The sequence below is a fragment of the Pseudochaenichthys georgianus genome, chromosome 6, assembly GCF_902827115.2.
Source record: "Pseudochaenichthys georgianus chromosome 6, fPseGeo1.2, whole genome shotgun sequence".
NCBI lineage: Eukaryota > Metazoa > Chordata > Actinopteri > Perciformes > Channichthyidae > Pseudochaenichthys > Pseudochaenichthys georgianus.
In genome coordinates, this window is record NC_047508.1 from 686,324 (window position 1) to 700,230 (window position 13,907).

Consider the following 13,907-nt stretch of genomic DNA (forward strand, 5'->3'; position numbering starts at 1 on the left):
AGCATCCATATTTGTATGTAATTTTCAGTTATTGGTCTTTGTATTTCATGTAATTTCTACCCCCCTTTTTTTTCTAACTTTTTGATTGATGTCTTGTTTATAATGTGATCATAGCCCATAGGTGGGTGAGGGTGGGAGGGGTGAGGTAACTATTTAATTTTCCTATAGACCATCTTCTATACATGTGTACCTACTGTATTGCCATTGTGATGTCTGTCAAAAATCCAATAACAAGATTTTGAAAAAAAAAATATATATATATTTTTTGATTCATATTTACAAAAAAGCAACTTAGCGGAGACATATGGACAGGCGCTCCGCAGCTGAGAGGGAACACCTGTAGTTTGTGTCCATCCGGGAAATCCTGACACCAACCCGAGCTAAAAGATCCTCAACTTACCGTTTGTTTACTCACTGATCACATGTCCCCTGGATGTTAGGTGATGTTACAGTGAGAACAGCTGCTGAGGTCAGTGCAGAAAGCAGAACAGTGTGTATAATATATATTGCTCAATAATAAATGTAACAGGCCTACATTTCACACTTTATTTGTAGGCTTTAGGAGATATCTACAAATAAACAGTAGGGTTAGGGTTAGGGAGTGTATAGGTCTCTGTTGTAATGAATATGAGCAAAGGGTGTTGTTGGACTAACAGTAGGTGTGTGTGTGTGTGTGTGTGTGTGTGTGTGTGTGTGTGTGTGTGTGTGTGTGTGTGTGTGTGTGTGTGTGTGTGTGTGTGTGTGTGTGTGTGTGTGTGTGTGTGTGTGTGTGTGTGTGTGTGTGTGTGTGTGTGTGTGTGTGTGTGTGTGTGTGAGTGAGAGTTGATGTGCCAGGCAGACAGGCCTCAGTGGCTTATCTGACATATAATTGGTCAAAAATGGTACATTCTCCGTTAGCCTACGAGCTCCCCGTTTGAGTGAAGGACTATTCCTTCTCAATGTAGCATGACATTGGATATGCGCTGAAGTTGTCCTGGATTGGAATTTTTCCGATCATTCCCCTATGAGGAGTTTGCAGAAATGTGCTTAAAATGCATGAAAAACACATATGCGAGTAGTTTGGAGTAATTTGTGACATGTAAATCGTCAAAAATGGTGTATTCGCTGTTAGCTTACGACCTCCACGATTGAGCTATCAAAAATGTTCTTCTCAATTAAGTATCATATTGGATAGGGGCTGAACGTGTCCTGGATTGGAATTTTTCCGATCTTTCCCCTAGGAGGAGTGCGCAAGAATGTGCTTAAAATGCATAAAATACGCACATATTTCAAAATGGCCAACTTTTTGGGGGGCGGGGCTAATGGAATGTATTTACAAATATGTCCGTAATTCCATGAGGAATGTCTGTGCCAAACTTCGTGAAGTTCTGAGAAACTATATGTGACTAACACACAATAGGGGGCGCTAGTGAGCAGTTTTTTTGAAAATGTACGGGTTTTTTTTACATTCTCGAAAAGGTCGTGAGCTCTGACGTGTGTCCCAAGTTTTGCGTCCGAAGCTCATTTTATGCTATCGCAATTTAAAAAAAATGTATAGGCCACGCCCACATTCTGCATTTGTTGCGACACTTTAAATCTGAGTTCGTAGTCACCTTGCGAGTATGTGTAAAGAAATAAATAATAATACGTCCATCCGCTCTTGAGTTATAAATTGGTGATGTTTTTGGCGCCCCCTATAGTGCTAAATGAAAATTATTTGGTATGCCTATTTCCCAAGACAGATTAAACCTTTCCACCAAAATCTGTGGTGAATGGATACATTGTTGATGAGTTATGAGCATTTATTTCTAAGTCCCGCCTTTTTGTGAGTACGTTTTAATGCATGGCGGAAATATTTATCGTTTGAGCATGCTCATCTCCTAGGGTAATGTGTCTGACCCTCCAACGATGCTGTATACGAAGTTTGGTGTTGAAAAACTGAAAATAGAAATTTAAGTGAATATGTAACTGTTTTGAACATTATGCAAATTTAAATTACAAAATATGTAGGCGGAGCTTAGGGTTCCAAGAGGATTATTTGTAGAACATGTCCACCTGGATAGGTGTGCGAAATTTCAGGTCATTCGGAGTTACGGTGCAACTTTGTAAATTTATTCCAAAATAGATTTTGATAGGTGGCGCTAGCGAGCAAGTTGGAATATTTTAACCCATTGACTCCAGAATGTTGCAATTGTTACCGGTTCTGGCGTCCGTGCAAAATTATACAACTTCTGAAGTATCCTAAAGGCCTCAAAAACAGGAAAGATGGCGACTAAAAATAATTAAAACTGCGGTCGCACTTGTGCGCGCAGTGATGAGCGGGCCCTCGCGTCCGTGCGCCTGTCGGGGAGGGTTGCTAGTCCCCCCCCCCCCAGTCCTCCGAAATGAGCCGTTTGTCATCCCTCTAAATTGTTTACCTGACTTTGCGTTCCTTTGTTTCTGACCAGGAAATCTTAGGCATGTGCGCCAGTTGTGTTGGTACCATTTTTCCTGCATCAACCAGGTAGCGATATGCCGACAGTGAAGAATAAACATATTTATAACTAGTTTAGCTAGCTCCAGAGGTAGATGGAATAGCTAAGTGTGTTTGGTCTAACTGTTAGTGTGTGTTTTGCTCAGCTCCGCAGTCCGTCACAGCAAAAATTAAAATGTAAACCTAAGACGCAAAGAAGTGCAAGATAACAGATAAATATAAACAACCATAATGTAGATTCAATGATATGAGAGAAGTTGTAGATTAATGTAGACAGTATTTAAAAAAAAGACAATGTTAACAGCAATGTAATAAGTATATACAGTATTATGCAAAATGACAAGTACTATATGGCACACAGATGTAATTTTTTAATTATAAGTAAAAGTATGTAAGGCTGAAGTGACAGCAGTGATGAGCTCTACACGTCTACACTCAGACGTCTGTACTGCAGTCAGCGGAGGTTTGGGTGGATGATGTTCCTGAGCGCTGTTCAGGCTTGCTTTATCCAGCACCTCAGGTGGCAGCTCTGTCCTTCTGATTGGCCGTGCACTTTTCAAAGTAGGGGTCGTTCCCCAGCAGATCCATTTATCCAGAATTGTGGTAATCACAGAGAAAACAAGAGATCATAATAAAGACATGGTTGCTAAAGCATGATTGAACAATGTAACTGTAAGCCTTATAGACAGAGAAAGTGTTTGTGTGGGGGAGGGGGGGTGTGTTTATTTGTAGGCTTTAGGAGATTTTTTTCTCGAAATCGAAGGGTTAAAAAATTTACCGAGCCATAAGTAGGGGAACAAATGAGCTACGGCCTTTAAATTCGGGACGCATGTCACAGCCCACAACTTTTTCCAGACTGTAGAAAAAATTGGACGTTTTAGCAAATATGGCCCTATTGTGCGGTAGTCAAATATAGTTTCTTCGAACTACCCGAAACTTGGCACAGAGATTCCTCTTGAAAATGCGGACATATTTCAAAATGGTTTCCATTATCCCCGCCCCCCATGAAGTCGGCCATTTTGAAATATGTCCATTTTAAGCGCATTTCGCATACTTCTCCTAGGAAAATGATCGGAAAAATTCCAAACCAGGACAAGATCAGCCCATATCCAATGTGATGCTAAATTGCGAATGAATAGTCGACTGCTCAAACGGGGCGAACGTAGGCTAACAGAGAATGTACAATTTTTGACGATTTACATGTCTCAAATGACTCCAAACTACTCGCATATTTTTCCAGATATTCACGAAATGCTGTATACACATTGCTATTATGATGGCACACAAATTTACCAGCAACAGCTCTGCTTATTAATTTCCCACATGAACCATAAACACCCAATACATATAAAAGTCCTAAACAATGTATGGTGAAATGTTTTCCATCTTTGTTTTTCTATCTACGACTACAAACAGTATTTCCACTACAAGCAGAACAGTAACAAATCTTTCTATGCAATACAATAGAACAGTATGTGTTCACAGCTAATCCACGATTTAATGAGTATTTCCTTTGTGCCAAGAGCTGATTTAGTATGTTGCATCAACGACCTTTTCAATTAAATTGACAATTCTTTTGTGTAATTAATAGTGTGTGAAACCAGGCAGAGTGAGTGACACTCTAAGCCAAAGCAGTTTACAGTTGCTCACGGTGTAAGGTAATATATATTGTCCTAAGTAATTGTATGTAGCCTGCTACAACTTTGTGATTGTTGTCTGAGTGTAAAATTGTTCTTAAAGTCCTAATTATCATATAAACATGTTCAAAGGAGTACACGTTACAAGGCCGTGCGGGGGGAGCTGCCAGACCCAGATGTCCTCAAAGTCAGCGAGGTGTACAAGGACCTATCAGCAGACATCGCACGACGAAAAAAAAACGAATGGTTCACTACTCAACTCAACGACTAACACTCTTTCAGAGGATATGTTGGAAATGCACACATTATATATATATTTTGCATCTACTTTCTGGATATTGTACATCTGTTGATCTGTTATATAAACTAACATTACTTAAATATGCAGACTAATTGACGACATTTTTAAATATGTATTTTCCCCCGATATAACATCAACCTATGTTTTGTAAAAGTTTATTAAATTAATCTGTAAAATGTTATCATATTGTGGATTTATTAAATTATGTATTTTCCTTTGTTATTTGTGTGTGTGTTTGTTTTGAGGATATAATTCATTAGTACCTAAACATAGTATGGTATAACTGCTTTTTGTAATGAAATACACAATTGGTTTGAGAGCAAGAAATCTTTTAATCGTTGTTGCCCAGGCTTGCCGTAATGAATGGAAACTTATCTCCCGATTATAACATTGTGTAACTTGCTGCTGTTAAATACCGTCCAACTATGTGCAATAGGCCTATGTGCTTTATGTGCAATATATACTTTATATACATATGCCATCTTTAATAACTGTAATATATATTTACCGGGCTGCTAAATCCTAAGAACTGCTACAGGATTTGATTTGTGGATTTGATTTGTGTTTTATCTGTTTTTTTGAAAATTATGTAACTTTTTATCTTTTTTTTAGCATATTGTTTATTATATTATAACTTAGTACTTTTTTAGCATATTGTTTATTATATTATAACTTATAAAAAGTTATACTTTTTAACGCATGTAAGATATTCAACACTAAGCTGTCTGTGGCTCTTTCCTGCTGTAACGCTACAAATGTCCCCTCTGTGGGACTAATAAAGGTATTCTGATTCTGATAACGGGACGAATTTGTACAAAGGGGCACACAGCAATGTAGTGCCGACTTTCTTACACGCTGGAAGCAGAGCCATATAATAGAAGAGTTACGACATCTCCGTTCACTCCAATGGACCACTTTTTTACAGCAATGGCGGATCTTGGAGCCTCTCAATCGTTCCCCGGAAGTTCGCACTTTAATCGCACTTATTTTTGCACAGCGGAACGTTTCTCACTGGATGAGTTTCAGGCGTACCGATTATACTGGAGCACCAACTAACGTTCATGACTTCAGTATGGGACTTCAAACAACAACAAACCACGGTGAACAATAGTCAAACATGAACGAACAAGCTGATGAGACCGCTTTGGTCGGCCCCGTGGATGGGACATTTTGTTTTAAAAAACGGACGGATGGAAGCGTCGACAAGAGCACGGTTGTGTGCAAATTATGCAAAAAATAATTTGCATATCACCGCAGCACATCAAGCCTAAAGTATCACCTAAATGCAAAGCATGTAGCAGCTAGCGTGGACGTTAGCCCGACTCCGATTGCAAGGAACCACACCCTGACCCAACCCACACTCAACCAGATGACTGGTTTCAGGGCCAGGATAAGTAAGTCCACGTCTGAGAAAATAGCCAACTCACTGGATTGCAGGGCTCGACATTAAGGACTGCCCGATGGCCCGGGGCGATCTAGTATTTAGCTCGGGCAATGAAGCCTCACCTGCTGGTTGCCCGATCGGGCAATCTATTATGCCAGTATCATGCAGCACGCGGATCAGTAATGAGTGACCCGACAGTAAAACTAAACATATCTATAACTCGTTTAGGTAGTTTGAGAGGTAATTAAAATAGCTATGTGTGATATTCTAACCTGAAGTGTGTGTTTTGTTCCGCTCACCGCTGCATGTGGTTATGCAGAGCTGCGTGTCGAGTCTCGACTCGTCAGCAGCAGCTGATCTCTCTCTCCCGTCAGATTAGACTTCACTCGCGTTTATGTCCATATCGATCAGATCCAGCTAGTTCTAGCTAATGATATGACTACCTGCTTATTAAAAGACAACTACACAATAAGCGTCGCTATGCAACTGGATGAGGCCACAAAGTATAGCGCAGCATTATGCATTTGTTTACATGCCCACCGGAACCCCGAGGCATTACCAACAGATCAACGCACAATCAACCCATACAGGACATCTCTTTCTCCACATTAAGTGTTAGACATTAGAGTTGACTCTTCTTGTCTGTCACATAAGTGGCGCAACTGAAGCGGTATTACGCTAAAGGGAAATTATTTTGACCGAAGATATTTAGATTTGCCGGCTAACGGGAACTCTGACGTGTGCTTCGCGGATGCCCTCTGCTCCTCTCGACTGCTGCTCGGGTCTGCTCGGTCAGCTTCCGGATGAGGAGGCATTCGTTCGACCAACTTACAGTAGTTAACATTACAAACATTTTTAACAGGGGCCATAATAGTGTAAACAATGTTTGTTTTGGCAGTTATAACTGAATGTAATGTTTTCTACTTTTTTCCAAGGCATTTGCCTTCATCAGATGGAAAGTGTTTTGACCAACAACTTAAGTATTTCTTATAGCTATGCAGGGCATGCAAGCGAGCAAACACAAACAAGAACAAACAAACAAGTGAAATGAAGAATAAAATTGAAATTGTACAATATAATATTGTGGTGGTTCATCTTATAATTCAGTCAAGAGAATGCACCAGACAGCATCTAAGACCTGCAAAAATCAAAATTTTCTAGGGTGACGGAGGCCCCCCAAACCTTTCGTGCCATTTCGTCCGCGTGCATTTTTCAGGGCAATCTCTATTGGGCTCAGGGCCATCTGTAAATTAGCTTAGATGGCCCACAGGGCCATCTCCCAAAATCCTTACTGTCATGCACTTGGACTGTAGACCACTTGGAGTAAAATCCATGTGAAAATTGCTTCTCACTGTTCTCAGGTCAAATATGTATATTTGATTAAAAATGCGATTAATTTCGATTAATTAATTACAAAGCCTCTAATTAATTAGATTGATTTTTTTAATCGAGTCCTGGCTCTAGTTTAAAGATTTATATTGTGGATATTATCAGTACATCTGATTCAAATTAACATGTGTATTAAAGGATGTCAGTGGATTATCCCTAAATTAGTAGATTTAGGGAACGTTTACAGATAACAGATCAAGCTAGGATACCGATCAAGTTAGCAACACACGTTGAACAGCCTTTCAATTGTAAATTCCGTTCTCTTAATGTCATTTCGTCCAACGTTGTTGAATTAGAGAAGAGGGGCTTCTAAACGGGATTGTATTAGATAAATATTAGATAAATATAACTTTGGTGCGTGTAAGAGTGAGTGTTTTTAGCAGAGCCATATTGTGTCCTTGTGATTATGTTGATTATTACCTGTCTGTATAATGTTGCAGCTCAGCTGATTTTGGATTGATGGCAAAGGGAGAGGGACTTAAGTGAGAGTGAAAACACAAGGTAAGTTTAATACTACTGTTTTATATAAGTAAGCATACTAAACATGTATTCTATCACTGTAATATATAAGTAATATTGTTAGTAACCTACTATATGGCAGGTGGAGGGGCAGTGATGTTACAGGTGGAGGAGCAAAACGTCGGCTTACGTAGTGTAACCCTTGTCATATTAGCACAGGCGGAGCCCTCTACTGGACTCTATGGATACTCTCTTACCCCGCAAGCATTCTCCCACTGAGACTCCTATAGATGTAGCCGGCCCTGGGCGGGCCTACCTGAATGCGTGCGCATCACACCGTATAAAAGGAGGCCTCGCCTCCTGACTATCATCCTACACTTCTCTTCAGCGAGCGGAATATGACAGACAGTGCCTCGAGTAGAGGGCTCCGCCTGTGCTAATATGACAAGGGTTACACTACGTAACCCGACATTATATCTCTCACAGGCTCCGCCCTCTACTGGACTCTATGGGTACAGTGGGTGGAGCCGCGATGTATACGCGCACTGTCGTCCAACAATATTCCACCCTACTGCCCCTGACCGGCTATTATGGTGAGCAGCTGCTGCCCCACCTTCTCCTTTAACCCGGTTGTAACCGAGGAGAAATCTGGGCTGTGGCTGACAGAGCACACCCTGCTGCGCTTACCTCGCAAAAAGTGTGCTCAAAAAACAGTGCCGGGGGACCCTCCCACCCTAGATGGGGAGAGCCCCCTCGGCCCCGAAAGTGTAGAAGCGTGTGTAGAGCGCCAGAGCCCCTGCCCCACACTCAAACACTGACCCCGTGTCGAGTGTGTGGACTAAAGTGTGGAGGGCTCCCCCCCTCCTGCTCTCGGCAGGAGGAGAGCAGCCCTCCAGCCCTGTAAGGGCCCAGTGCGCCACCCCCGCCCCTCCCGGGACCCTCCGAAGGCCCGAGAACAGCGAAGGCGCATTACGTCCGGGGAGGGGGTCAGATGCCAACTGACCCACAACCCCCCTCCCCCATACCAGTCCTGTGTTGCCCCCGCAAGTACAGACGAGGAGAAAGAGCCCGACATGTCCAAGAGATAAAACCTTATGAAGGGGCCTGGCGTCGACCAAGACGCCGCTGTGCATATATCCTCCACACTCACACCGTTGAATAAGGCTGTTGACGCAGCCACAGCCCGTGTGGAGTGTGCACGAACCCCCGTGGGGCAGGCTCTCCCTGCCTGTCCGTAGGCATGTGCAATGCACTCGCAGAGCCAGCCTGCCAGACGTTTCTTGGACAGAGCTTTCCCGATCACCCCGCCCCCGAAGCACATGAACAGCTGTTCGGTGCGTCTAAGGGCAACCGTGCGCTCTACATAACATGCTAGCGCACGCACCGGGCAGAGGAGGTGCAGTTTAGCCTCCCTGGTCCCACATGGGGGGGAAACCTAAAACCCCCTAACTGAATAGCCCCTGACTTGAACGCACTCCTTAGGCTCTTGGACACAAAGGAGGGGTTCGGTCTGAGTGTCGCGCCGCTCCGGTCACTCCGAATCTGTAAACAGCTCGGGTGCACCGACAGAGCAGTTAACTCAGACACTCTTTTGGCTGACGTTAAGGCAAGAAGCAAAGCTGTTTTCCACGACAATGCTTTCAGAGAGGAGAGCTCCAGAGGCTCAAACGGCCCCGAGGCGAGAGCCTCGAGCACTAGGGGCAGGTCCCACTGTGGGGTGGAGGCGTGCACTACTGGGCGCAGCCTCCTGACCCCCTGTAAAAGACCGCGACATCAGTGGTTGACTAAAGGCTGACCTGCCGCCAAATCCCTCATGGCAGGACGAGATGGCTGCTGCATACACCTTCACTGTTGAATGCGCAAGCCCTCTGTCCCCCAGTAACTGTAAGAAGGATAAAATAGAGCCTAACTCACAAAATAGGGGCTCAATTCTCCGCTCCTCACACCATCGCTGGAATCCTAGCCACTTTGGCCTGTAACAGGCTGTGGTGGATCCAGCTGTAGCTGCCTGGATAGACTGAATAACACTATCAGACAATCCACCCTGTCTCAACCTGTCCCTCTCAGGAGCCAAACCTGGAGAGGACGGCCGAGAGTGGGTAACGCCCCGATTCCACCTGCCTCTTGAGACATCGCCCCCCAGAACTGGGGAACCGCCCAGGGCTGGCCCACCTTCATCTGTGTCATCTCTGAGTACCACGGCGCCCCAACACGATCCGGAGCCACTAGGATGAATGACAGACGTTCTCGCCTCACTCTCCTCAGGAGGGGGAGAATGAGACGCAGCGGTGGAAAGGCGTATAGCAGCTTCCTTGGCCATGGCTCGTGTGCAAACGCATCCACCCCCAAGGGTGGGTCGTCGCTCCGAGCCACGGAGAACCACAGGGCGCAGTGGCTGTTTCGCCGGCTGGCGAACAGATCCACTTCCGCTCTCCCGAACTGGGCCCAGATCTGCTTCACCACCTTCGGGTGAAGCACCCACTCGCCTGGCAGGGGGCCGCCCCTCGACATGAGGTCGGCTCCCCCGTTCTCCAGTCCCGGGATATGGAGGGCTCTCAGAGATAACACCACCTCTGAAGCCCATAACCACAGTTCCTCCGCTGTGGTCAACAAGGCGGCGGAGCGGACTCCGCTCTGCCTGTTGATATAAGCCACTGTGGTGCTGTTGTTGCTCCTGACCATTACATGTTCCCCCTGAATTAGGGGCCTGAAATGCTGGAGGACTAACACTACCGCCCGTAGCTCTAGGAGGTTGCTGTGTCGAGACTCTGTTAGAGCCCAGCGCCCACCTATAGCCCTCTTCAGGCAGGTCCCTCCCCATCCTGTTCCGGATGCATCCGTGAACACTGTGATGTAGGAGGTCACCCGTCTCAGTGGAGACCCCCTCCGGAGATGATCCGGGGACCCCCAAAACCGGAGGTTGCCCCTCACTGAGAGGGGTATGGTCACCAGCCGCCGCTTGTGCCTCTTGGGATCCAAGCGCAGGCTGGAGAACCACCTCTGCAGGCGGCGCATATGTAGTAACCCTAATGGGACCATCATGTGATCAGCCGCCATGAGACCCAGCGTCTGCATGACAGTAAAAGCTGTCACTGTTGCCCCCTGTCGCAGTCTGCGTACCCCCTGAAGAAGGGACGCACGTCTGCTCTCTGACAGGGTGGCGCGCAACGTGCCTGCATCGAGCACCACACCCAAATACAACGCCCGTTGGTGAGGTATGGGGGTGCTCTTTTTCCAATTGATCGCGAAGCCTAATCTTGTTAGGTGTGTGATCAATTGTGCTGTGCAAAACATTGCCTGTTCCCATGACCCAGCCATGACTATGAGGTCGTCTATGTAAAAGAAAACTCTCATGCCGTGTGCGCGCAGATGAAGCGCTGTGGCCACACATTTGCTGAATGTGCGTGGGGATAGGGAATAGCCGAACGGCAGCCTGTTGTACTCGTAGGCTATTCCCTGGAAGGCAAAACGCAGATACTTTCTGTGCTTTGGAGCAATTTCTACATGAAAGTACGCGTCTTTCAGGTCGATGGTGGTGAACCAATCGCCTGGCTGCACCAGCCCCAGTAACTGTTTCATAGTTAGCATGCAGAATTTCCTGCGGGAAATGTGGCCATTCAGGCCGCGGAGATCTAGAATAGGTCTGAATTCTTCTGAAAGTCTTCTTGGGAACCAGGAAGTATATGGAATAAAGACCCTCTTCCCTGCGCTGAGGGTGCACAACAGACACAGCCTGTTTCTGCACCAGAGCCTGAATCTCTGCTGAGAGGAAACTCATCCCCTCTCGAGAGGATAGCTTCACCTCTCGCATGCCCATAAAAGGGGGTGGGACGCTGCAGAACTGGAGTGAATAGCCCCGTTTCAGCGTCCTGTCCATCCAGATTTACCTCTCGCATGCCCATAAAAAGAGGTGAGTGTGGGACACCCACAAGACAGTGGTCCATGTGATACAGTGGTACAGTGTATAGACATGTGGTACAGTGGGACGCTGCGTCCTCCTGTCCCTCCACCTTGTTAGCACACAGCTGAGTTTCCATTCCCCAGAACATTGTGTTAATGGACAGGCCCTCAGCTGTGGGGCAGCAGCTATGAAGCTGTGATACTCTCTGTTGACCCGTTCCACCGCAAAAACTCCCCGCGAAGGGAAGATTTGCCCCTGGAGGGTTGACACAGAAAGGGCCGATTATTTACTGAGGACCCTGAACGCACCGCCGCGCGCTCTTGTGTGAGCGCGCGCTCCACCCTAATGCTGTTCTCGCCACTACGGTAAACAGCATTAATCGGAGTCTTTATAGGCGTAGTGTGTTTTACTAAGGTCCCTGAACGCACCGCCACGCGCTCTTGTGTGAGTGCGGACTCCGCCATAATGCAGCCTTTACCACTACGGGTAAACTGCATTGGAGTCTTTGCTCTAGGCGTAGTGTGTTCTCTGACAGCAATACGCCGGCCATAATGTCCCTGTACCCGCATAGCGCTCTCCTTTAGATAGCACTCCCTGCGGTTCATCCCTCTCTGCGCACGCCCATTAGCCACCTCCTTTACAGGAGCTACAGCTGGGGCAGCGAATGGGGAATTTGTACAGTTAACATTGTGTGTAGGCCTAAGTGTAGCCTTTGTGGAAACAAAATACACTTAGATTTGGATACAGATCAACCTCATTCTTATTAGAAAACGTAGTGATCTGTGCATTATACAGGGAGGAGGCGGGATTCGCCCCCTCGTCCCGGGCGGAGAGATGTTCTCCCCCCGCCAGCCAGATCCGTAAAGACGGAAAACCCGTCCCCGTGAGTGCCGGCACGCCGGTTCCACGGGGTGGGCCGAAGAGGTGGAGGGCGCCGCGGGCACGGGATCTCCGTGCCTGCACTTCTCCCTTCGTCTCACCTCTCTACTGAGATCTTTGAACGCACCGTGGCCCGCCCTCGGGGGAGGGGGGCCGCGCGCGCCGTCACAATGCCGTCTCTTTGAACCGGACATTATGGGGGAAAGTGGAATTGTGGAGAGAAATGACTCTTACTCTGGGATAAATGCAATAGTCTTTACTGAATGCATTTTTCCCACACACACACACCTCCCTCCAGAACTAGAGTTTACAAACGTAAACCACCGTTCTCCTGCGGGGGTCCCTGAACGCACCGCGGCCACTCTCACGAGGGCCGCGCGCCCACGTATTAACGCTGTATTTCCCATTGCAACGGTGAAATGCATTAATCGGAGCCATTATACTAGGCAAGGTGTGTTTTCTGACAACAGCACGCCGGCAATAGCGTCTCTTGAACCCGCACAGTGCTTTGTGCACTCGGTTTATTCCACTCACGTGCACACGCCCACCTGCTGGCTCCCTATACTGGGGTTTACAGCAGGGGCGGGGAGTGTAGGACAGTGTTTCTTCCTCTGGGAATGGGCAAGAAGCAGCTACGCTGCGACTAATCCTCATCCCGTGAGCGAAGAGCCCTTCCGTAAACACGGGGGCTCCCAGGAGATCAACACGATCCTCTTTGGAAAGTGCCACGCGGCGTGATATCCCAGGGACATCACACGACGGGCAGCGGTGGCGGCCTGTGATGAAGTAGGGGTGACCCTATATCACGTGAAGCTACCGGGCAAGGCCCTACTTATTGGGCCTTGCGGCCCAATAATCGCTCTGACCTGGTGAGGCGGGGGCATCTCTCGCAATAAGTGAGTATCCCACACATCCGCCGCCACGATCATCATCCAGGGAGAGTACAGCCCTGGGCGGTGGACTTCCATGGACGCCAGACCCGGAAGGAATAGCGAACGTGAATGGCACCGCCTCAGCCATATCCTGGTCCCCCAACCACTCGAAGCAAGGTGGTGTGGATCGGCGCCCGCTATTTCAACCAGGGCACGAAGGACAGGCCCGGGTCTCTAGCAGTGGCGACTCCCTGGAGGTATGATAACTCTTTCTTCTTCTTTCAAACGTCTGCAGTCTCTCGTGGAATCACTTCCGCTGCTGAAGAGAAAAGGGTGATAGTCAGGAGGCGAGGCCTCCTTTTATACGGTGTGATGCGCGCGCATTCAGGTAGGCCCGCCCAGGGCCGGCTACGTCTATAGAAGTCTCAGTGGGAGAATGCTTGCGGGGTAAGAGAGTACCCATAGAGTCCATTAGAGGGCGGAGCCTGTGAGAGATATAACTGCAAGACTGCAAACTCCCAAGACAGAGAAATCAAAGTTTGTTCTCCAGAGAAGAGGTTGATTTCACTTCAATTTTTTTATATTTTCTAAAGATGTGGAAATGGCACCAAAAAAACCTTGAGAGCTGTAACC